The 25,051-nt window shown below is 42.5% G+C and overlaps 1 pseudogene; it reads left to right on the top strand.

The window, feature by feature from the left end:
* The first annotated feature begins 5,327 nt into the window (after positions 1-5,327).
* LOC130027661 (60S ribosomal protein L9-like) lies at positions 5,328-12,818 on the top strand (annotated as a pseudogene).
* Positions 12,819-25,051: the final 12,233 nt, after the last annotated feature.

Below are 25,051 nucleotides of genomic sequence, written 5' to 3'. Positions count from 1 at the left end.
CAATCTCCAGCATCCCATCTGGTTCCCTGAGTACTACCAGGTCCATTTCCTGAGTTTAGAACCAGGAATAACTCCTGAGCATTGCCAGGTGTGACCCAAAAGGGAAAAAATATGGGGACGGGGGAGTTATCCAAGGAAGACATGACTTAAAGCATGCTGGATTATTGCCTTCTTCTCTAAGGCAGTGGTCTGCAACCACCAATCCATGGATCAGTGCCCGTTCACAGGGGTAGAAAGGCTGGAAATCACTGCTCTGCTGCTTCAGTTACCACAGCCTGTCTGTAGATAAGTGTGTGGGATGTGCCATTCCACAGGTGTGAAAGGATTGAAGACCACTGCTCTAAGAGGATATATGATGGCAGACTTTCTGGGAAAGAACATCGAGTTGACTGGCCTGCTGTAGGTACTCTATGGATGATGATGTGAATTGTTATTTTTGCAAAGCAGTATGAGGAAAATAAAGGTTCCTGGAGTCCTGTATGAGACTCACACTAAATACCATGAAATCTGCTTGCTTTCTTGGGGCCATTGAGAGGAGCAAAACCTGAGAATGACATTCTTTTATTTGTTTGTTTGTTTGTTTGGGGGCCACAAACTGTGCTCGGGCTTACTCTGCACTCAAGAATCACTCCTGATGGTGCTCCGTGGACCATATAAGGTGCTGGGGATCGAACCCGGGCCAGCAATGTGCAAGGCAGATGCCCTACCCACTGTATTATTGCTCCAGCCTTTAAGGATGACATTCTTCAGGGTGCCCCTGAGTGGAAGCAGTGTGTTGAAAAGGGCAGCTCCACAGGGGGAGGATGGTCTCTCTGGCAGCCTTCGAGACGAGTCCTGCTCTGCGCTGGCCCTGTCCTCAACGACATCATTGTGGTCCGTGGGCCCGAGGCCCCTGGCTGTGCTTCAATAGAGGCGAATAGCAGTAAGCCACACTGTGACCTGCTGGAGCCTTCCCTGAGAGCCGCTGTGGTGAGTCAGGCCCCTCTGGTCATGATGCTGCCAGGAGCCATGACAATCAACGTGTGCTGGACATGCTGAGAGGTCAGCAGGCGCTCAGAACCTGTGTGTGAGGGGCCTTGTTTAAGTCTTGCAAAGGCCACTGGAGACTAGAAATAGGAAAATCACATGAAGACCACATGCACTATGTTGCAGGTAAATACACCAAGGGCCAGAAAGCAGGGGAAGGAAGCAGTTCACGATCCCTAGCCAGGTCTCACACCTGGGTGGGAGGGTTCAGCCCTGTGAACTGGGAACCTGGTTGAACTCTATGTCCCTATCCACTGAGCCATTGACCGGTCGTGGGAGGCGGCTCATGAACATGGGTTAATCCTGAGGGTTCCTGCGGTGCCAGCTCATGTGGAGCAGTGTACTTTCCCAGGCAGCTCCGTGGGAGAGGATCTGGATACCCTGACTTCAAAGCTCAAACAGATGCTTTCAGCCTTGTCTCAGAAGAGGAAGTGCCAATCCACTCTGGTGCACTTCTCCTATCCCTCTGGTAGACAAATGGGTGATGGAGAGCCCAGAGTTCTCTACTTATCAAAGTTGCAGAGTAATTTTAGTCTGAAAAGTGTCAAACACTTAAATCTCTCTCTCTCCCCCCCTCTCTCTCTCACACACACACTCTCTCTCTCTCTCTCTCTCACACACACACACACACACACACACTGCATACACTGAATGTGGAGATTCCTCTTATTGTGAACATTCTTCTTATTGTGATCTCTGCCTGATATATTGTACCCCTAAACTATCTGACAGAAATCATACCCCCCAAATTCCCAACCCTGTACCCACCATCATAGCAGAATGTTTCTGAAAGGCCAAATGTAGCACTGTGCTATTTCTGCATGGTAGATGCTGTGCAGTTATAATTGTAACACAAGCAGAGCTCAAAGTGGCACAGCCTCCTGGGTTTCTCCTCTTTGTGTGGATCCAGATGGATGGGCAGGTCCCTTCCTGGCCCCATGTCAGAGTTGGGTCTGATTCAGGGGAGCCTGAGCCTGCCCCAGAGGCTGCCCCATGTCTGCTGTGCAGCTCCTTGGTTCTGCAGGGTGGGCCAGGGCAGGCAGTGATGGCTGACCCCTGTGTCTCCCTGCTCCCACCCCACGTGTCCTTTCTTCATTATGCCATGGTGCTGTGGGTGACCCACTGGCACTCAAAGTTGCTCTGATTTCTATTTTTGGGGGAATGCCCATATTGTTTTCCAAAAAGGCTGGACCAGTCTGCATCCCCAACCATGAAGGAGAGTCCTTTCCTTATCCACACCAGAACTGGTTGCTCTTGTTCTTTTTGATGTGTGCCAGTCTATGTGGTGTGAAATAATATTTCCTTGTTTTAATTTGCATCTCCCTGATGATTAGTGATATAAAGCATTTTGTTCACGTATATTTTAGCCAATTGTATTTTTTCTTTGAGGAAGTTTCTGTTCATTTCTTCTCCCCATATTCTGATGGGGTTGGATTTTTTTCTTGTCAAGTTCTACCAGTACCTTATATATCTTGGATATTTACTGCTTATCAGATGGGTATTGGGTAAATAATTTTTCCCCGTCTGTGGGTTGTCGATTTGCTCGAGCGGGCCCAGTAACGTCTCCATTGGAGACTTTGTTGTTACTGTGTCTGGCATATCGAATACTCTCGGTAGCTTGCCGGGTTGTCTCTGTATCTTGGTCATTGTTTCTTTTGAGGTGCAGAAGCTTCTTAGGCAAGGCAGCTGAGATAGAGAAGGGATCACTTTGACAAAGATAGTTGGAGATGATCAATCTGGATAAGAACTGTGTGCTGAAATTAGGTAAAGGAACAAACATGACAACCCCTCAGTATCTGTATTTCAGCCTACAATGCCCAAAAGGAGAGAGAGAGAGAGAGAGACAGACAGACAGACAGACAGAGGCAAAGACAGAGACAGAGAGAGTGAGAAGGAAAGTGCCTGTTGTAGAGAACAAGGAGGGTATCAGGAGGAAAACTGGGGACATTGGTGGTGGGAAATATACCTACTGGTGGAAGGATGGGTTTTGGAACATTGCATGACTGAAACCCTTTCATGAACATCTTTGTAACTCTATCTCACCATAATTCAGGGGGGAAAAGTTTCTCTAATCCAGAGGAACTGGAACAGAGATCAGTACAGGTGGGAGTGAAAGCAATGTCTTATCCCTTTTTAGGGTCCTGTGCCAGGGTCCCTTAAGGCCTGGGATGCCATTTCTTTCATGAGTTTCCTCTTCCTTAGGAGCTGTTGTATCTCCTCCAACCCTCAAATTCCGGGAACCCCCCCCCTCCCCCACTCACACACACAGCAGAATTGAACTCACTCCTCATTTTGCCTTTATTCCTCCATCTGACCCAGAAAAGTACTTCTTTCATCTCTAAAGTTTTATGGGACTCACATGGCATGCTTCTTCATTCTGAGGACATGCGTGTCCTAATATGTGAACATGTACCTTCATGATTTTATTTATCTACTCAGGGGAGGAAGAGTCATCCACAGTGTTGGAGGGTCCTGGAGGGCCACTCCCAGTGATGCTTGGCCACCAGGACCTGAACCTATTTTGATGCCAGGCCCACAGTGCAGTGCTGTGTGGGCTCTGTGTTGCTGGGGCTCACCAAGGCCACACTTGGTGGTTGTTCCGGAAACCATGTAATTCTGGGAATCAAACCTAGGGCCTTGCAAATGTTCCACTGACATGTTTCACTGAACCCAGAGGCATCTCCTTGGCCCACAGTTATGATTTTTATTAGCATTCCACCATCTCCTGCCACATAATGCATATGGGAGTTTTAAAAAGTGGTTTGACCTGCCTTATGGTGGGGGGTGGGGGGTGGGGAGAAGGCAGCTGGAATAGAGAAGGGATCACTAAGAAAATGATGGTTGGAGGGATCAGTTGGGACGGGAGATGTGTGCTGAAAGTAGATAAAGGACCAAAAGTGATGGCCTCTCAGTGTCTGTATTGCAAACCATAGTGCCCCAAAGTAGAGCGAGAGTATGGGGAAATTGTCTGCCAGGGAGGCAGGGGGAGGGTGGGAAAGGAGGGGTATACTGGGGAGATTGGTGGTGGGGAATGTGCACTGGTGGAGGATGGGTGTTGATCATTGTATGACTGAAACTCAAACATAAACTTGTAACTATCTCACAGTGATCCAATAAAAAAAATAATAAAAATTTTTAAAAACTTTTAAAAAGTGGCTTGTGAAATCACATTTTTAATAAAAATAGTAATCTAATTTTTAAAAAAGGTTAGTTGTGAGTCATACAAAGGTGTAAAGGAAACTTACATGTCCATGAGTAAGTGAAGGAGCCAAATAGAAAAGTCTTGCTAGGGTTTCATTCTAACCTTGTGCATCTCTGGGAAAGGGGAAAGTACAGGCAGTCAGTGATCTGTGGTTTCTAGGGGCTGGAGGGGAATCCAGAGGATGTTCATTGCCCCGTGGACAAGTGTCATTCTACATTTGTTCAAATCTGTAAGACATACAACAACAAGAATAAGCTGTAATGTAAACTGGGGACTTCGGGTGATAATGTGACAGCCCGGGTTAATCGATTGTAGCAAACACGCTGCTCTGGTGTGTGAAATGGATACTGTGAAAGGCTAAAGGGGATGCAGAGGATGTGGGAATCTCTGTACTCCCTGCTTAGTGCTACTGGGCATCTGGACACACTTTTTAAAGTAAAATCAAGGCGAAGGTGATAACTGTTTCTCCTCATACAGGAGGTAACTCTCTGTGATGGACCCTGGTTTGACTCCTGGACCTACATATGATTCCCTGAACACTGCCAGGAGTGATCTCTGAGTGCAGTGTCAGAAATAAGCCCTGCCTGCTACCAGGGTTGGCCCAATTACCCACTAGTTCCCTGCCCTGCCCCACACAACCTGCAAAAAAGGGGGCTGGAGACATAGCATGGGGTGAAGGTACCTGCCTTGCATGTGCCAATCCTGGTTTTATCCCCCGGCCACATATGGTCCCCTGAGCACCTACGGGGGTCGCTTCTGAGCTCAGAACCAAGAGCAGAATTGATGGCCCCACTCTGCCCTCTCTGAAAATGCTGGGGGGTAGGGGCTTAGCTCAGGAGTCACAGGCACCTACCCCACATGCATAAAGACCCAAGCCCCATCCCTGGCACTGCACGACCTCCCAGCTCTGCTAACCTGAGTGGCGTCATGTCACATCACATCACTGGGTCAGAGCACTGAACTGTTGGGTTTGTTGGCTGAGTGCTGCCCAAAGTGAAGCCCTGCAACTGCTGAGCACTGCAACTGTTGGGAAGCACCCAGGACTCAATACCTACACACAAAGAATCTATTTCAAAAGTTATATGACTTCAAACCGATAATGGCCACTCTGGATGATGAGGTCAGAAATGGCAGTGACGGGGCTGGAGTGACAGTACAGCAGGAAGGGCATTTGCCTTGCACGCGGCCAACCCGGGTTCAGTTCCCATCATTCCATATGGTCCCCTGAGCACCGCCATGGGTAATTTCTGAGTGCATGAGCCAGTAAACTTGAGCATCGCTGGGTGTGACCCCCACCCCCCCCAAAAAAGAAAAATGGCAGTGACAAGTGACAAATATAAGAAAAGAGGAGATGGCTGTGGACTAGGACAGCTGCATGGGGATGGGGGGAGAAGAGAGAGAGAGAGAGAGAGAGAGAGAGAGAGAGAGCGCACGTGCAAGCAACAGAGTAAGCAAGAATAGCGAGAAAGAGGAAAGCAAGCAAGAGAGAGCAAGAGAAAGGCTGAGAGAGAGCAAGCAAGACAGCAAGCAAGAGAGAGATTGAGAGAGAGATAAAGGAAGAGGGAGAGAGGGAAAGAAAGAGAAGAGAGAGTAAGAGCAAGAGGAAGCAAGCGTGCATACGAGCAGGTGGGTAAGGAAGGAGCTGGCAGTTGAGGGGTGGCAGGGAAGAGTACCGGGACTGAGTGCACATGGTGTGACATGTAGGGAAAGGAGGGAGCAGGAGGGAGTTCAGGCTGGAGGGGGGCAGTGAGGTCCCATAAACATAAGGAAAGCTTCTAGGGGCCAGTGGCGGGGCTGCCCAGTGTTTTCTGGAAACATCTCTGAGGCCAGCATATGGGCGGGGGTCCCTGCAGAGAGACACTGCTGTGAGGTTGTGCTCACAGCTCCTGAGTTTTCTTACAAGCCAAGCTTGTTTTTGCCCGGGAGCCCCTGGCCAGCTTTGCCACCTGCACCAGCTGAACCCCATGACTCAGGGTCCTGGAATTGGGCTGGGAGCAGGGGCTGCCATAGAGCCCCCAAGAGGTTGCCTAGGGCCGGGTCACCCTTGGCTTACAGTGAAGGTCCACTGAGTAGGTACAGGGGTGCCTCAAGCTGGAACCCATGCCAGGGGCAGTCACATCAGCTGCTCTCCAACATCAGCTGGGGTCAGTGTCTCTCAGACCAGGGCTGGTAAAAATCCAGTGCTGGGCCCAACCCGCTCTTGCTCGAGTGGGTCCAGTAACGTCTCCATTGGAGACTTTGTTGTTACTGTGTTTGGCATATCAAACACATCACAGGGAGCTTACCAGGCTCTGCCGTGTGGGCGAGATACTCTTGGTAGCTTGCCGGGCTCTCCGAGAGGGGCGGAGGAATCGAACTCGGGTCGGCCATGTTGGCTGCGTGCAAGGCAACGCCCTGCCGCTGTGCTATCGCTCCAGCCCCAACCTGCTCTTAGAGTCCCTGATTTTCTCATTTTGGTGGGGCTAGGGGCCGAGAATGTGATTTCTAGCCAATTCCTCAATGGTGCTAATGCTAGGGACATCACAATGTGAGAACCCCAGGTCTATGCCAGAACCCCTGTTTGATTTCTCCTCTTTCTCCTCCTCTTCCTTTTCCTTCTTCTTTCTCTTTCTCTGCCAGGTAGTGAACCCAGGTCTCGTGCAGGTCAGGCAGGTTCTTTTCTGCTGAGCAGCATCTCTGGCCAGATCCCCAGCACTGCATTTGATTTCCTGAGCACAGAGTCAGGAATAACCCTGGAGCACCACTGGTGCGGCCCCACCTCCCTCTCCCCGGCTCCAAAGATAAAAGCAAATTAAGTCTACCCATAGATTCTTGACAATGAATAAAATGAATAAAATCATCAAGATTATTTGCACATTTCTGCCCAGTCTTGTTTGTAGGTAATACAGGTGATGCGATTTTTTCCAATGGGTATAGATGTTAGAACCTTATATTCTGCATTTGACATGTTTTTATAGTTCATTATTAACATTTTAATGGCTACATAATATTTGAGTAGATGTAATAAATCTCAGTATTCCTTGATTGTAAGCATTTTGATTGCTTCCAGTTTTCAATATTAGAAATTGAACCTAAGGAAAATATTTCTGATAGCACTTCTAGCTTTCTTTGGATTATTTCCCTACATTACTGAATCAAAGGGTAAAAACATCTTAAAGCTCTTGAAGGCACTCTGAGGTGGCTTTGGGAAAGGATTCTTGCAGGTTATGCTGGAGCTATAAGGGAGTGTGTGTATCATTTTTTAAAAACTTAGCTAGCGCTTACAACTTCACCACTTGTAAAAGATTTACACATCCCACTACTACAGTGAATTTAATAAATTACCATGGCCAGTTGGGGACAGGGTAGGGGGTCTATAGCATTTCTTCTGTGGAGAAACCCCTATGTTGTTAACTGCCTGGAGGCATTTGACAAGTTTTATATCTTGGAAAATCACTGATTATGTTTCTTAAAGTAGTAAGATAACTCACGCCACCCCTTTTCCCAATGATTCTTTGATTTTTCTAATAGTAGAGGCATTTTACAAAATAAACAAAATTACACATTATATCGCATGTGTTGACAGCCTCTAAAAGAACGATTCGCTGGGGAAAGTATGACGATACTCACTGGGTGGGCTGTCGACCTCCCCCACACCTCGAAGGCAAGCAACTAAATCAGTATCTTTCCTCCCACCTCTGTGTGTGCTCTGTCTCATTTCCTGTCTCCTCCCGAAGAACCAGCTCCATGTGAACCAAGGAAGAGCTATATGTAGAGTGCATGGGAGGCAAAGGAACCCCAAATAGGCTTTTTCCTAAGCCATCTAAGTTAGTGTTTGCCTTTCAAGCTGGAGAAGGTTGGTGCATGCCCAGATGATAGTATTTGGTATCCACTGATAAGGATGGATTGCGGCGCTGAAGGGCTGCTGGGAATTCAGTAACACTTTCAAAGCATTCTATCTTCTTAATTGCCACAGAATCTACTCAAAATGTTAAAATAGTAAGAAAAAGTATGCAGGAGATCATTTTTTTCCAGCTATGCACAATCCATGGTGGACTCTTGTATCCTCTTGCACTTGAGGTACCCTCTGCACAAAATTGGGGAGTGCTACTCTGAGAATCAGATGATATCACCATGGTGTAGTCAGAGATGCTTCCAGCAAAGATGATGGGGGATGAGCTTGTTACTGTAACAACTAAACTTTCCTAGTATTTAATACAATAATCTGTCCTCATTAGACATAGGAACACCTTTAATTTTTAAAACAGTTATTATTAAAGCCCACTTCCTGCCTGTCCATGTTCTCAACAATTCCATTTCTTAGATGTTTTGATTCCTGAAAGAGCAGCCTCCCTTTTTTTTTTTCAGGAATAATCATTGCCCCCTTTCCTCTGTTTCCTTCATTGGCTAAAACATTTGGACACTTCCTCTGCTTCCAGTTTTGTAGAAGATTTAGTTTACTTAACAACAGTGTATGTCATATGCTTCTATTCTTATTTATGACTTTGGTACATAAATAAAATTTATGGTGAAAGTTTGTGGAATGTTGATATATTAAAACTGTGGCCTTATAGTGATAGAACTGCTGGGCACTGATGAATTCATTTAGACAAAAATAATAATTCTCTCAAACTCTGTTTTGCAGGAACTACTTTGAAGAGGCAGTGAATATGGAACAGCTGCTTGTCAGGAAAGTCCAATAAGCAGAAACTCACTCATACCCAACTCCTATCTCTCTTTGCAGTTGCCTTTTACCTTCCAATCCTTCAGAGGAATTTAATACTCGTTACAAGTTATGTTTTAGAAGGAAATGCACAGAAAACACATCATATCAAGGAAACCAGATGGACCGATGACATCAGGGTCCCCATCCTGTTTATTTTGGGACCTCCTTCCTAGTCTTCAAAAAACAGAAGTTTTATGCCCCTCTTTATACTTATATAAATATTCTCTGAAACGCAGGATCAGAGTGCCCTTCTTACACTCTGATCTTCTGCAAAGCCTTTCTCTGCTCATTGAAGAAGCCAGTGTGACAGAGTTTTGTTTCTTGGGCACTAGGTAGAGCTGATGTTTGGCTCAAGTCTCTCGAAGAGTCCTTTGTCCCAGCTAACCTAGTCTTCACAGACCCACACCATCTTGCATTCTTGCATCAGTGCAAGAGTGAGGAACTCTTGCATTTGGAGATGCCTGGGTTGCTGCAGGGCTGGGGTTATCATTTCTTTGTGCTTGTCCTCTTTTGTCCTTCCCCATATGGCACTCTGGCCCTTCACTACTCTAACTTTGCTCTTTAAATTTAGCTAAGTCTGTCTTAAGCCATAGATTCTAAAACTCAAGCCCTCGTGTTTTTCAATATTGGATTTTTATCAGAATTTTTTTGAAAACTTCTAAAACATGGCTGTTTGCTGCAAACTGGTTTTGATTTATGAAGACAGTGTGAGGTCATGAAACTTATATTTGGAAAAACTCTTCTTTGTGCTTATTAATATTATTCTAGTTTTTTTGTTTCCTTTCTTTCTTTCTTTCTGTTGGTTTGGGTTTTTTTTTGGACCATATCTCGTGGTGTTCAGGCTTTATATCTAACTCTACGCTCAGAGATCACCAAGATGCCGGCATTGAACCTGTGTATGCCACATACAAAGCAAGAACCCTGCTAGCTGCTTTATTACTGCAACCCCACATTCCAGTTAATTTTTTTATTCTAGTTTCTTAATCATTTTCCCAGGCTCCCAGGGTGAGACTACCAGGCTCCCACAAGTATCCTGCCCGCATGGCAGAGCCTGACAAGCTCCCCATGGAATATTCGATATGCCAAAACCCAGTAACAATGATGGGTCTCATTCCCCTAACCCTGAAAGAGCCTCCAATGTGGCACTTGCTAAAATCTCAGGGCTAGGACGAATGGAGACTTTACTGGTGCCTGCTCGAGGAAATCGATGAACAACGGGATAACAGTGACAGTGACAGCTATCTTGCCTTCTCTCTGTTTTTAATTGCACATCAGTAGATGCAACTGAATATTAAATTGTAGAAAATAAAAATACTCTCCTCCCCCAATTTTACTCCCTTTAGTCAGCCTCTGTTAAGTGTGAAAAGTCTCTTTTAAGCATGCCCTGACAGTAGGAGGCTGTTCAGAGCAGTTATGCCTTATTTGCCCAGGACCACATCTGTCATGACTGTACCTCTGGTTGCATTATAGGTATGGAGTGATTCTTAGGACTCTACTCATTTTGACAATGTTAATTTTGGTTTTTAGTTTAACAAACTGATGATTCCAGTTTCACTTATTTTGTCTTCTTCGCAAATGAGTGTCTTGAGTTTTAAAAAAATAAGTGCTTCATAGCCCCAGTCTTGTTCTTGTTGGTTGTGACCTAACACTGCAATTTATATAGATTCTTTATCCTCCAATGTGGTTACCCTTTAAGTTATACCATTTGATGTCTTCTCAGATTATTAGAGCTACAGTGTCTCTTTTTATCCAAACCATTAATAAAAGGTGTGTTCGAGGTAGGACCAAGAACAGTCTTTGGGCATCTCTGCAGGGATTAATTAATCAATTAAACAACCAATTAATGAGTACTCCTGGTATAGAGGTATTCAACCAAATGTGAACATACCTAATTGTATTGCCATTTAGTCTTGTCTATAAGGAGATAAGCCATCTGGCCAAACATGTTTCTATCTACAGTGTTTTCCTGATTAATTAAACCAGTAAGCTTATCTACCCACCCTCCCCACCAAGTGTCCAATTTTATTCATAGAAAATTCTGTATGAGCTCCTGGTTATCATCCCTTTTCTTTGTTAGGGTTCACAAAATATCTATTTTATAGTTATTTCTAGAGTTTTGTTGTGGATTGATCTGATTCCCTTTTGTTGTTGTTGTTGGGCTCTGAGTGTCCCCAGAAGGGGCTGGGTTTAAAGTGGGACATATTGCAACGCTGCCTAGGATGGCCAGGTGAGCCTGGGTCAGCTGGATGGCCAATGAAGGGAGTTTCTGTGGTGGGAAGTGAGCTAATTAAATGCAGAGGTGTCTAGTCGGTTCATTAGCATGAAGAGTGGTTAGGGAGGTAAACTAAAGCATCCTCCCCAAGGATACATGGGTATGGGAGGGGGAAGGGAAACGACAGAGATGGTACAAAGACAATTGTACCTTTTGGCTGCAAACCAGTTGGGTACGGAAAGGGTAATCAAAGAGACTAAGAAAGCTAAGGACCAGTTAAGAGCAATCACTAGTCCTGGAGTGTTAATCTTGCCACCTTGGACAACTTCAGTTTGGACAACCAAGGTCCAAATCAGACTGGGGAACCCTTCTAGTTTTCCTATTGCATTAGCCTCCCATCATTGGCTTAACTACCAAGCGCTGTTTCATCTTAATATTTCCTGACGCTGCCTATTTCTATCCATTTCTTTGTAATCACCCACCACCCGCATCTCATCCCAGAATCACTAACAGCCACTGCCTTGGTCCTCTGGTCTCTGGACAACCTGTCACTTTCTACTTCATGATCAGCCCTTATCTGGAAACACAAGTTTGATTGTATCTCTCTGCTGCTTAAAAATTCCTTTAGTGATTTTATTTTTATTACCTTTCAAATTAAACCAAGCACCCTAGAGTAAAATAACTGCCTGTCCCCAGGACTGCCTCATGCATGACCCCTCCCACCTCCTCTTGCCTTTCTCAGGTTCTGCTACTCAAAGTTATGAGCAGGCTATCTTGTATTTTCTCATTTATGATATCTGCTTCTTCTGCCAGAAATACCCACCCTATCTTAACCCATACATCTGCCTGCTTGCTACTTGCTCTTTCTCTCTCTCCCCTCCGGAATGCCAGAAACATGACCACCTCTGAGTGTTTCCTCTTAATTCTCTTATAGGCTATAACTGACCTGTATTGTACTAATTGCTTTATTTTATTGTCTCGCCTCTAGACTGTGAACTCCTTGAGGGTCAGAAAATATCATTACAAATCCTAGCGGTTGATAAGTGCTTGGCATATAGAGGCAATCAAAAACGTTTTGGATAATCCAGTTGTTCATTCCATACGAATGAGGGATCAGCCCTTGAAAATTGACTTCTAGCTCTTTGCTGCATTTACTGTGAGAATAAAGACCATTCTCAGCAATCAGACGTGACATTTCAGAAAATGTTGACATGTCCCTGCAGAGGCACATAATCATTGTGAAGGGCCCCCGAGGCACATCAACGTGGATCTCCGTCTCCTCAGGAAATAAAAGAGGCTCTGGGTTGACAAGTGTTGGGACAATGGAAAGGAACTGGTGACAGTTGGCACTGTTTGTGGTCATGTACAGAACGTGATCAAGGGGATTACACTGACTTTTGCTATGTGATAAGGTCTGGGTATGCTTACTTCTTTCCCAGCCACAGGGTTAATCAGAGTGAGTTACTCGTTGAAACCTGAAATTTCTTTGGTGAAGAAGATAACCCACTGGTTTTGGGTGAAATCAGGTGCTGCCTGTTTTGTATCGCAAGCGCAGTAAGGTGAGCTAATTCTTGAAGAACAGTTTGTTGAACTTGTCAACTGCTTTTATTCAGCAGGCCACAGCAGTTAATAATAAGGGTCTCCAGGAAAGTTTGGATGGTACCTGCTTCTGAAAAGGAACAGTGCAGCTGATGAGCAGACCTACGCTGTCCAGCTGCAAAGACAGCAGGAGATTTGGGATGATGCTTCAGATCTACTTGTCATAGTAAGATGCAACATAAGTTCTATTGGTATCAAACAAAGTAAGTCAATAAAAAGTTCTCTATCTTGTTACTTGTTACTTTACTGTCCTCTATCCAAGGCCCAGTCTATGGTATCATGATACTTATTGTTAATAGAAAGTTTCCTTATTAGAGAATACTGATGTTCAGAAACCTTTGGGGAAAATGCGGAGCAGATTTGGGATACACTCGGTAGTACATAGGGCTTAGTCCTAGCTCTGTGCTCAGAGATCATCCCTGGTGGTTCTCAGAGGATCATATGTTGTACTGGAGATTGAATTGGGGTCATCCATGTGCAAGGCAAGTACTTTAAACTCTGTACTATCTCTCTTATTGGGCAGTTAGGAGATTTTGATGGGAATCCCTTAGTATCTTTTCCAGAATAGGAGTAAACTGATGCTACTGTTGTAACTTGCCTTTAAGGTTGGTAACTAAGAGGAGAGAATAAAGAAGGTAACATATTTGTGGGTTGGGGGGAGGACCTTTAGCTGTCATTCACCAGAATAGGTAATATCAAGCAATGGAAAACAGAATTAATAAGTAGTAGATATCTTATTAGAGGGTATAAGGAAGAACTGGATGATTTTGGGGAGGTTGGTCAACAGCTATACTCAGTTCTTGTCATGAAGGGTTTCTCCCAAGAGACAGTTTCTTCAACTTACAGACAGCCCTGATATGGGGTAAAAATTTACATAAATTATCCTGTCTGGGCTGGAGAGATAGTACAGCATGTAGGGTGCTTTCCTTGTCACGGCTAGCCCAGGTTTGATCCTCAACATCCCAAATGGTTCCCTGAGCATCACCAGGAATAATCCCTGAGTTCTGAGTGAGGAGTAACCCCTGAGCATTACCACATATGACCCCAAAACAAAAAAATAGTGGCTTGTCAATTGGATATTCTATTGGCAATCATTCCTATCACAGCGACTTAAACAGATTTGGGGATTGGCAGCAAGAACTGGGTTAAATGTAGCAGAACAAATGGGTGTCGTAGGGAAAATTTAACTGTAAGGGGAGTAATAGCTTGGTGATGGTTGCAGTAAAGCATAGAGAAAAAAATCATCTTTACCTTCTGCTTTGCAAAAATCGGGGTTTGAACTGATTTTGCACTACTGAAGTAACCCAGTTGGGAGGATTCATAAAAATGAAATACATTTCAGATGCACATCTGGGCAATTGAGGCTACTGTGAGTTTCTTGTAGGTTTGACAGAAAATGAGTTGTGCTAGTGAATGCATTAGCCAAAATGATGAATAGAACAGTGAGAGCTCTGTTTTGGGGAACCCAGGGTAGTACTAATTATCACTCATAACTTAGTGGGCATGTGGCAGAGACTTAAAGAAGAGTTTACCCAGAGACTCCCTGAATAATATTTTTGGAATTTTTTTAGTTCCTTTTTTGTTGGCATGTCCTTTTAAGCTGCTCAAAGTTTCAATTTGCAAAATGTAATAGCGAGTGCAAACTGAAAGGAACAGCACAGTTATCATACCCCATTATTGAGGGTTAAACAGAAATTTATCCTGTAATTGGCACTGTAGCCAAATGGGGGCCATGATCAGTGCCTTTTCACTGTTTCTTTCTGCTAAGCTACACAAGGACATCAAGGCTAAACCGTGACACATTTCTGGGCATCCTCACTCACTAAGCCAACTGCCTTGAATAGGTCAAACAATCAGTCCTGTGTGCTAGAACAGAAAACCTGTGATTCCGTATGCTCTGGATACTGTGCGAGCTGATGCTAAATCAGCAGGTTTGGATTAGTTGCAGCCGCTGGGAATGCTTAAATTTGCAGTAATCCATGCACGACATGATGGAGGGCCTGAACCATGCTTCCTCTACCTGGATCAATAGAGTCAAAGTATGACCTTGATGACCAAGTTTACATTTTCCCCAGATGGTATAGATGGTAGTTTTTCCCTCTCCAATATGATAACATGTGGCTGTTTGTATTGCATTTAAATTGATACATCAAAATAGAAACTCAGCAATTTGGGCCACACAAGCTGCATTTCAGGCAGTCTCATGTAGCTGGTGGCTCCTGTATGGAATATTTTTTTTCTTTTTGGGGTCACACCGGCAATGCACAGGGGTAACTCCTGGCTCATGCACTCAGGAATTACTCCTGGCGGTGCTCAGGAGACCATATGGGATGCTGAGAATCGAACCCAGGTCAGCCGCGTACAAGGCGCCCTAACGCCCTACCCGCTTTGCTATTGCTCCAGCTTCTGGAATAGTTTTTGTTTGCTTGCTTGGTTTGGTTTGGGGGCCATATTCAGCAGTGCTCAGAACTCACTCTTGGCTCTGTGCTCAGGGATTACCTGTGGCCCGGAAACAGATCTGATTAAAGAATACTTCAATCATTGAAGACAGTTGTGTTAGGCACACTGCCGTGCATATCCTTTGTTTGTTTTTCTTAAGTGGGGACCCCTCAAACAGTGTTGGGGGGAGCTGGAGCCACTTCCAGGGATACTCAGCTCACCAGGTGAGATAGCTTAATGTGAGGGCCTGAGAATGTGGAGCTTCTGACCAAATAGCTGAGCACTGAGCCATGTCCTCAGTGTAACAGTGGCTGCAAGCACTCCCACCCCAAAGCCTGACCACTTCCCAGTCTCACTCTAATGGTACCCCTCCCCGAGGCCCTGCAAAGTATAATGAGGCAACAGAAGAATTCATAAGACAAAACAAAACTGATGTACCAAAACAAAACAAGAACCTGGCAAGCATTAATGTAGAAAGCTGTGTCACTATCTGAAGACTTCAAAGGAATAGTCGTAATGATGCTCGCTGAAATGAGATCAGTAGAGTAGGGCTTCAGCAAATCCAAAAAAGAAAAAAGTATGGGAAAAGTCCAAATGGAATTCAAAGAGCTAAAAGTATGATCGCTGAACTGAAAAATACAACAGGGCAGCAGAATGCAGAAGTTAAAGATAAAATCGATGCATTCAAAGATAAACATGGAAACTATCCCAATAAGATCAGCAAAAAAGAGAATGTAAGGTTTTCTTTTTCCCCTTCCTTTTTTTAATTTTTTGGTAAAGTGTGACTGGGAGTTTATACACACTTGGTTGTTATGCTTGCAAGCTTAGTTGCAGCACTCACTGAGGGTGGCATACTCTAATTGTGGTGCTTTTACTCTTAGTTGCTCTGCAGCAAGAACACAAACTTTGTTGTGTGCTGGGAATTCTAAATGGCAGTGCTATTGAGATTAGACTCAGTATATAGTGATCCTGGTAACTGAATTCACAGCTTCATTCTGTAAAGCAGATTTTCTACCACTAAGCTATCCTTGGGACCCAGAGTGGAAAATATTCTTAAAGTAAAAATAACATAAGAAGTTTATGAAGAAACATCAAGAGGAACAACATTTGCATTATAGGCTTTCCAAGAGGCAGAAAGAGAGAGGAAGAGGCAGAATTTTTCAAAGAGTTCAAATGAAATTAACTCAATCAGGGGCCTAAGCAATAGAGTAGCAGGTAGGGTGCTTTCTTTGCATGCTTTCCTTGCATGGCTTCAATCCCTGTCACCCATATGGTCCCCCCAAGCCCTGCCAGGAGTGATCCCTGAGCATAGAGCCAAAAGGAAGCCCTGGGTGCTGCTGGATGTGACCCAAACCACTCCCGCTCCAAATAAACAAAATGAATTCAATCAGGCTCACACCAAAACACATTATATAAATTATAAAAGATTTAAAAAGAGATCCCTAAAAACAGCAATAGAAAAGCAAAGATTCACATAACAAGAAGTCACCATAAAACTTCCAGCAGATTTTTCAAGTGGAACTCTGAACCAGAGAGATTAGCATGATATACACAGTGTTGACTGAAAAATATCTCCAACCAAGAATAATCTATCCAGTTAGGAGTTCATTAATATTTGAAGGAATAAGCATTTTGACAAGAAATTCAGGCCTTCTAAACCAGCCATGCAAGAAATATGGGTGATGGAAGATATACATGTATCTTGAGTCTTAAGGTTTTCATTCTAAATAAAATTGTATATACTGGGACTGGAGTGATAGTACAGCAAGTAGGCCTTTTACCTTGTACATGACCAACGTGGGTTTGATCCCTGGAACCTCATATGGTCCCCTGAACACTGCTAGGTGTGATCCCTGAGCATAGAACCAGGAGTAAGCCCTGAGCACAACTAAGTGTGGCCCAAAATCCAGAAAAAATAACTTGTATGTATTTCAAGTATAGACTATGCTTTGAAAGTTAATTTTTACAAGTAATTTAGTCATGAACTTAATTTATATTTTAGAAAATAATGGTTATATGTTAACACATATAATAATAAATAATAAAGAACTTCCATGGCCAGAAAAGAAATTCCATTAGAAGTAGCAAGATACCTTAAGCATGTGAAAGAATAGTAGTAATTAGGACTCTGAGAACAAATTGGAGATTTACTTGCTTTTAATTGAAAATGGCAGTTTAAAAGCAAAAGTGCTTAGCAAAAAATAAGTAAAAAGCAGATGGATACTGATCATTACCAAAAATGCAGATATGAAAGGGCAAGGAGAGAAATGACAAAATAGCAGGTAACTGCATTAATACACAGAATTTGCAGAAATAAGTTCGCGATAAATTCTATTATGTCAATAGTTTCACTGAACATCAATGGCCTGAAATCACAATCAAAAGGCACCAAGTGGCAGGATGGATCACAATACAAAATTACAACATTATTTTCCTGCTTACAGGAGAGCCACTTGAGCTTCAAAGATAAATATTGACTCAAAATAAAAAGGTTGTAAAACAACCATAAAAGAACATGATAGCTTAAAAAAGACAGGGACAGCCAAACTTAGAGAAATATACGTCATGCTAAAAAAAAGAAAGGTAACAAGAGATAGGGATGGACATTATATGATGATTAAGTTATTGATCGAAAAAAGGACTTTATCCTCATTAATTTTTCTTTCAATTTTATTGAATCACCCTGAGAACGTTACAAGCTTTCTTGTTTGGGTTACAGTCACACAATGATCAAACACCCATCCCTCCACCAGTGCACATTCCCCACCACCAATCTCCCCAGTATACCCCCCTTCCCCTCCCTCCCCTTGCCTCCATGGCAGGAGTATTAAAATATATAAAATAATTATTAACAAATTAGAAGAGAGACATCAACTGCAACACAATAATAGCAGGGGAACTTAACACCCCACTCTTCACCAGTGGACAGATTAACCAGACAGAAAATTAACAAGGAAACAACAGCCTTAAATGAGGGTTTGGAGCAGATGGCTTAATACACAGTTATTTGTAGAGCTCTCCACATCCCCACCCAAAAGAGTCAAATACACATTCTTCTGAAGTGCACTTGAATTTTCCCTCTGAGATAGATCACATGTTGTGACGCAAAACAAGCGTCAGACTTCATAAAGACCAACATCTTAGCAACTATCTATTTAGATCACAGTAGTATAAAACTAGAAATCAAACACAAAAGAAAGCTGGTGAAAAAAGCTCAAACATATAGAAACTTAACATGCTGCTGAATAACTACTATGTCAATGAAGAAATTAAAAAGGAAAATTTTTTAAGTATTAAAGACAGAGCCAGGGAGGTGGCTCAAAGGACAAGAGCAAATGCTTTGCATGTGGGAGCCCTGGGTTCAAACTTGACACTACATGCCCCAGAGCACCACAACAAGTGACTTCTGAGCACTGACCTGGAGTAGTCCCCAAGCACTTGCAGATGTGCCATCCAAACAAACAAAAATCCTGGGAACAAACAAAATGGAGACAAGGTTATCCAAACATGTGGAACATAGCCAAGGCAGTAGCATGATAAGCTTTTATCAGAAAATAAAAAAAAATTTCAAAGAAACCATCAAATTTTATATTTTTTAAAAATTTTTATTAGTGAAACACCATGAGATACAGTTGTAGACTTACAAATTTTTGTGTTTGGATTTCAGTTATACAATGATCAAGTACCCATCCCTCCACCAGTGAACATTTTCCACCACCACAGGTCCCAGTATCCCTCTCACCCCCCATGCCCCCCATCTCACCCTGCTTCTGTGGCAGGGTATTCCCTTTTGTTCTCTCTCTCTCCTTTTGGGTATTGTGGTTTGCAAGAGAGGCATTGAGTGGCAATCATGTTTGGTCTATAGTCTACTTTCAGCATGCTTCTCCCATCCTGGGAGGACCCTCCCAACACTTTATTTGGTGCTCCCTTCTCTGTCTGAGCTGCCTTTTCCCCTAGCATGTGTGGCTGGCCTACAAGCCATGGAGCAAAATTTCTGGTACTAATCTCGGCCACTCTTGGGTGTTAGTCTCCTATTTTGTTACTTTATGTTCCCCAGATGAATGCAATCTTTCTATGTCTATCCCTCTCTTTCTGACTCTTTTCGCTTAACATGATACTTTCCATGTAGTACCACTTGTATGTAAATTTCATGACTTCATCTTTTCTAACAGCTACATAGTACTCCATTGTGTAAATGCACCAAAGTTTCTTTAACCAGTCATCTATTCTCGGGCACTCAGGTTTTTTCCAGATTCTGGCTATTGTAAAGAGTGCTGCAATGAACAAACAAGTGCAGGTGTCACTTCGACTATACTTTTTTGCCTCTCTGGGATATATTCCCAGGAGTGGTATTGCTGGGTCAAATGGGAGCTCAATTTCTAATTTTTTGAGAATTGTCCATACTGTTTTCCAAAAGGACTGAACCAGTCAGCATTCCCACCAGCAGTGAAGGAGGGTCCCTTTCTCGCCACATCCGCGCCAACACCGGTTGCTTTTGTTCTTGTGGATGTGGGCCAGTCTCTGTGGTGTGAAATGATATCTCATTGTTGTTTTGATCTACATCTCCCCTTTGATTAATGATGTAGAGCATTTTCTTACGTGCCTTTTACCATTTGGATTTCCTTCTTTGAGAAAGTTTCTTTTCATTTAATCGTCCCATTTTTTTGATGGGGTTGGATGTTTTCTTCTTGTGGAGTTCAACCAGTACCTTGTATATCCTTGATATCAACCCCTTGTTGGATGTATATTCGGCGAATATCCTTTCCCGTTCTGTAGATTGTCTTTGTATTTTGGTCACTGTTTCTTTTGAGGTGCAGGAGCTTCTTAGTTTAAGATAGTCCCATATGTATATCTCTGTTTTCACTTGCTTGGCCAGTGGTGTGACATCTTTGAAGATACCATTAGCTTCAATATCATGGAGGGTTTTGCCAACTCTTCAATGAACTTTATGGATTCCGGTTTGATGTTGAGGTATTTAATCCATTTTGATCTTACTTTTTTTTTTTATTTATTGAATCACTGTGGGAAAGGTTACAAAGCTTTCAGGTTTATATCTCAGTCATGCAAATATCAAACACATTTCCCTTTACCAATACTTATTTTTTACCATGAAGAACCCCAATAAAACCCCACCCCCCACCCCTCCCCGTCCCTGTGAGGCAGATGAATTCTAGTTAACACTCTATCTGCTTTGATTAGATTCATTGTTTCAATAAAAGATTCACCACTATTATTTAGAGTTTACCCCCCCCCCCCCAAATCAGACGTGCTGAAAAAGCATTGTGAAGTGATTTGCTTTCTACGGCTGGGTTCAAGAATTAAATGTTGGTTTTGGATTTCTGCTCTTTTACCTATTGACCCTGGAAGTATTTCTACTGAAAGTCAGATAGTTAAGAAATTGGTTTCTGTGTTCTGGAGTCCTGGCCATGCTGGAGAGCCGCTCGCGGGGGGCAACCGGTGGCCTCGGTAGGGCGTGAAGGGCGGAGCGAAACGCCCCCCTTCCCATGAGGTTTTAGTCGCCCCCACACTCCCGGCTCATACCTGCTGTCCACAAGGCTCCCATGTGGCCGCCATCTTTCTTTCCAGAGAGGAGAGGGCGAATGGGGCAACACCCTTTCCCCTCCGGCAGACTTGATGGCCTGGATCAATGCATAGTCCGTTCACTTTTCTGCTCCAAGCTGCTGGGTTCTGCATTAAGTCCTTGTGCTTCTGGGGCTGTGGCCGTGCTGGAGAGACGCTCGCGGGGGCAACTGGTGACCTCGGTAGGGCGTGAAGGACGGACCAGAACGCCCCCCTTCCCATGAGGTTTTAGTCGCCCCCACACCCCCGGCTCATACCTGCTGTCCACAAGGCTCCCATGTGGCCGCCATCTTTCTTTCCAGAGGGAGGAGGGCGGAAGGGAGCAACACCCTTTCCCCTCTGGGCAGAAATGATTGCCTGGATTAACGCATAGTCCTTTCACTTTTCTGCTCCAAGCTGCTGGGTTCTGCATTAGGTCATTGTGCTTCTGGGGCTGTGGCCGTGCTGGAGAGCCGCTCGTGGGGGCAACTGGTGGCCTCGGTAGGGCGTGAAGGGCGGACCGAAACGCCCCCCTTCCCATGAGGTTTTAGTCGCCCCCACACTCTTGATCTTACTTTTGTACATGGCATTAGGCAGAGATCTGAGCCCACTTTTTTGCATGTAGCCGTCCAGTTTTGCTAGCACAATTTGTTAAAGAGGCTTTCCCTGCTCCACTTCCCTTTTCTTGCCTCCTTATCGAAGATTAGATGATCATATGCTTGGGGGGAGATGTCAGTATATTCAACCCTGTTCCATTGGTCTACAGCTCTGACTTTGTTCCAGTACCATGCTGTTTTAATTATTACTGCTTTGTACTAGAGTTTGAAGTTAGGGAGGTTGATTCCTCCAACTTTCTTTTCCCCAAGAATTGCTTTAGCTATTCGTGGGGGCTTATTGTTCCATATAAATTTCAGGAGTGTTTGCTCCATTTCTTTGAAGAATGTCATGGATATCGTAATAGGGATCGCATTGAATTTGTATAGTGCTTTGGGAAGTATTGCCATTTTGACAATGTTAATTCTCCCGATCCATGAACAGGGGATATTTTTCCATTTCCTTATGTGCTCTTTTATTTCCTGAAGTAGCGTTTTGTAGTTTTCTTTGTATAGGTCCTTTACTTCCTTAGTTAAGCTGATTCCTAGGTAGTTGATTTTCTGGGGCACAATTGTGAATGGGATTGTTTTCTTCATGTAAATTTTACATTTTAAGAAATTAGAAAAATAATAATAAAAGAAATCCAAAGCTAGTAGTAGAATTGGAATAATTAAAATGAAATTAACTAAAATAATAATTAAGATAAATAAAATAAAATTTAAAATACAAAAAAAATTAGTGAAACTGAGAAATGGTTTTTGGAAAGAATAAACAAAATTGAAAAATCCTTAGCTAGAAGAAGAAAAAGAAATAAAACTCAGTGAAAAGGATTCAAAAAGAAAAGAGATAAGTTACAATATATATCATGAAAGGCAAAGGTTCATCAGAGATTACTCAAACAACTCCATGCCACTAAGTTGGAGAACCTAGAAGAAACTCCTAGACAAATTCCCAAGATTAAATCAGGAGAAAATAGAAAGCTTGAACAGACAAATTAAAAGCAAGTAAATTGAAATAGTAGTAACCAAAATTATCTCTAAAAACAAAAGTATAGGACCAGATTAGTGAGTTCTATCAAACCTTCAGAGATAACCTATTCACCTATTCTTCTCAAGTTCTTCCAAGATATTGAGGAAAAGGAAATTCTTCAAAATATTTTTGAGAGACATTATCCTCATACCAAAAACAGACAGGGAGAGCACAAAAAGGGAAACAACAAACTAGTATCACTGAAGAACATGGATGTAAAGATCCTCAACAAAATTTTAGTGAACTGACTTTAGCAACATGTTAAAAGGATTACATCACAATCAAGTGAGGTTTATTTCAGTGATGCAGTGATGGCTTAATATATACAACTAAATCTATGCAATATACCACATTAACAAAGAATAAAAATGATATGATTGGAAAAATAATATGATTGGGTTAAATGCAGAGAATGATTATGGTAATATTCAGATTATTTTGTTATGAAAAGGTCTAAACAAAAGGAGTGTAGAAGAAATAAATCTCAACATGTTCAAGATCACATATGACAAATTAACAGCTAATATTACATGTCCTAAGGAAAACATGAGCTTTTGTTTAAAATCAGGCATAAGCAGGATATTCACTCTTATCGTTATCATTCAACATAGTATCAAAAATCCTAGTCAAAGAAATGAGTCAAGAAAAATAAATAAAAGGGATTTTAAAATGGAATAAAGAAGTAAAACTATTACTACTTCTAGATAATAAAATAGCATACATAGAAAATCTTAAAACTTCACTAAAAACTATTAGAAATAATAAACCAGTACAGTAAGTTAACATGTTACAAAAATATGTTGCATTTTGTCTTTTGGGTAGGGGGTAGCACTGGGCCATGCTCAGGGACTACTCTTGGCTCTGTTCTTAGGAACGAAACCCTGGCAGTGCTCAGTGAACCATATGTGGTTCTGGGGATTTGAACCAGCGTTGGCGGGATGTAAGGCCAGCACCTTAATCCCTCTGGTCCTGAAATGTTGCTTTTTCAAATGGGCAAGCAATGAACTACAAGGGGAAAAAAATTAAAACAAAAACAATGCTTTGTGCAATCACTTGGAGAAATTCAGTATATAGGAATAAACTTTTGAAGGCCGAGAAAAAATTAAGTGAAAAATGACAAATACAAGTCACTTCACAAAATACAGAAAACACAGGAAACAGGAAGATATTTTGTGCTCATATATAGAAACAGTATTGCTAAAATGATCATTTTACAGAGGCTGAAGAGACAGTACAGAAGGTAAGGTGCTTACCTACATGTGATGGACCCTAGTTGAAGTGCCACACCTCTATGTCTCCCCAGATACCAACAGAGGTCACTCCTGAGCACAGACCTGGGGATAGCCCCTGAGCATTGATGGATATGCCCCTCTCAAATAAGCATTACACAATCGTTATTAAAATTCCAATTATTTCTTCAAGGCAATAGAACAATGTTACTGAAATTTATATGGAACCACAAAAGATACCAAATTGCCAATGCAATGTTGAAACAAAAAGGATGAAGGCATCGTAAGTACTCCCTGACTTCAAATATATTATAAAGCTTTAGTAACCCAAACAGTGTGATATTGGAATAAAACTTGACACACAGAGGAATTGAATTGACAGCCAAGAAAGAAACCCTCATAGATATGGATAGTTTATGACAAAGGAAGCAAGAACATAAAATAGAAAAAGGAAAGTCTCTTCAAAAAACAGATTTGGTAAAAAAATAAAAGATTTGGGAAAAACTACATAGCCACATTTAAAAAATGAAACTGATCACTATATCATAACATACACAAACATTAACTTAAAATGGATTCAACTTATATGTTAGAGTCAAACTCATAAAATACATTGAGGAAAATAAACAGCATTACTTGATAGTTAACAGTTTTGTCTTCAGGGATTTACCTGAGATGCAAAAGCAAAAATAAACAAATGGGATTTCATCAATCTAAAAGCCTCTACCAGCAAAAGAAACTACCACTAAAAGGAAAAGACATCATAAGAAAGGAAGAAAATAAGAAAAAAATCTTGCCTCTGATATAGGGGATATAGAACTCACAAAATTTAACAAAAAAAATCTAAACTATATCATCAAAGAATGGGAGAAATGAGTAAAAACACTTCTCCAAAAACGATATATGTTTGGGGCTGGAGCAATAGCACAGCAGGTAGGTCGTTCACCTTGCAGCCGACCCGGGTTCGATTCCCAACATTCCATATGGTGCCCCGAGCACTGCCAGGAGTAATTCCTGAGTGCAGAGCCAGGAGTAATGCCTGTGCATTACCAGGTGTGACCCAAAAAGCCAAAACAAAACAAAACAAAACCAAAAAAAGATATATAATGGCTCAAAACAGGTACATGAAAAAAATGCTTGGAATCACTATTGGGAGAGGCAAATCAAAAGAACAGTGGCATATCACTGGACACCTGTGAAAATGGCATGTATCACAAAGGCCACAACAAGGACTAGAGGAAAAATTTAATTTATGTGTATTGTTTGTAAGAATGTTAATTGACCCAGTTTTATGGAAAACAGTTGGAGATGTCTCAAAATATTAAAAAATAGAACTGGCCCACATGGTCCAGCAATGCATTTTTTACTTATCTATCAAAAGAATGCAAAAATAAAAAATTTAAAATGATTTATGAATACCTATATTCTTGGTAACACTTTTCAAAATAGCCCAAGAA

Source organism: Sorex fumeus, unplaced genomic scaffold (genome assembly GCF_029834395.1).
Source record: "Sorex fumeus unplaced genomic scaffold, SorFum_2.1 ptg000037l, whole genome shotgun sequence".
NCBI lineage: Eukaryota > Metazoa > Chordata > Mammalia > Eulipotyphla > Soricidae > Sorex > Sorex fumeus.
Note: the sequence above shows the minus strand (reverse complement) of the source record. Positions and strands in the feature narration are given on the sequence as shown.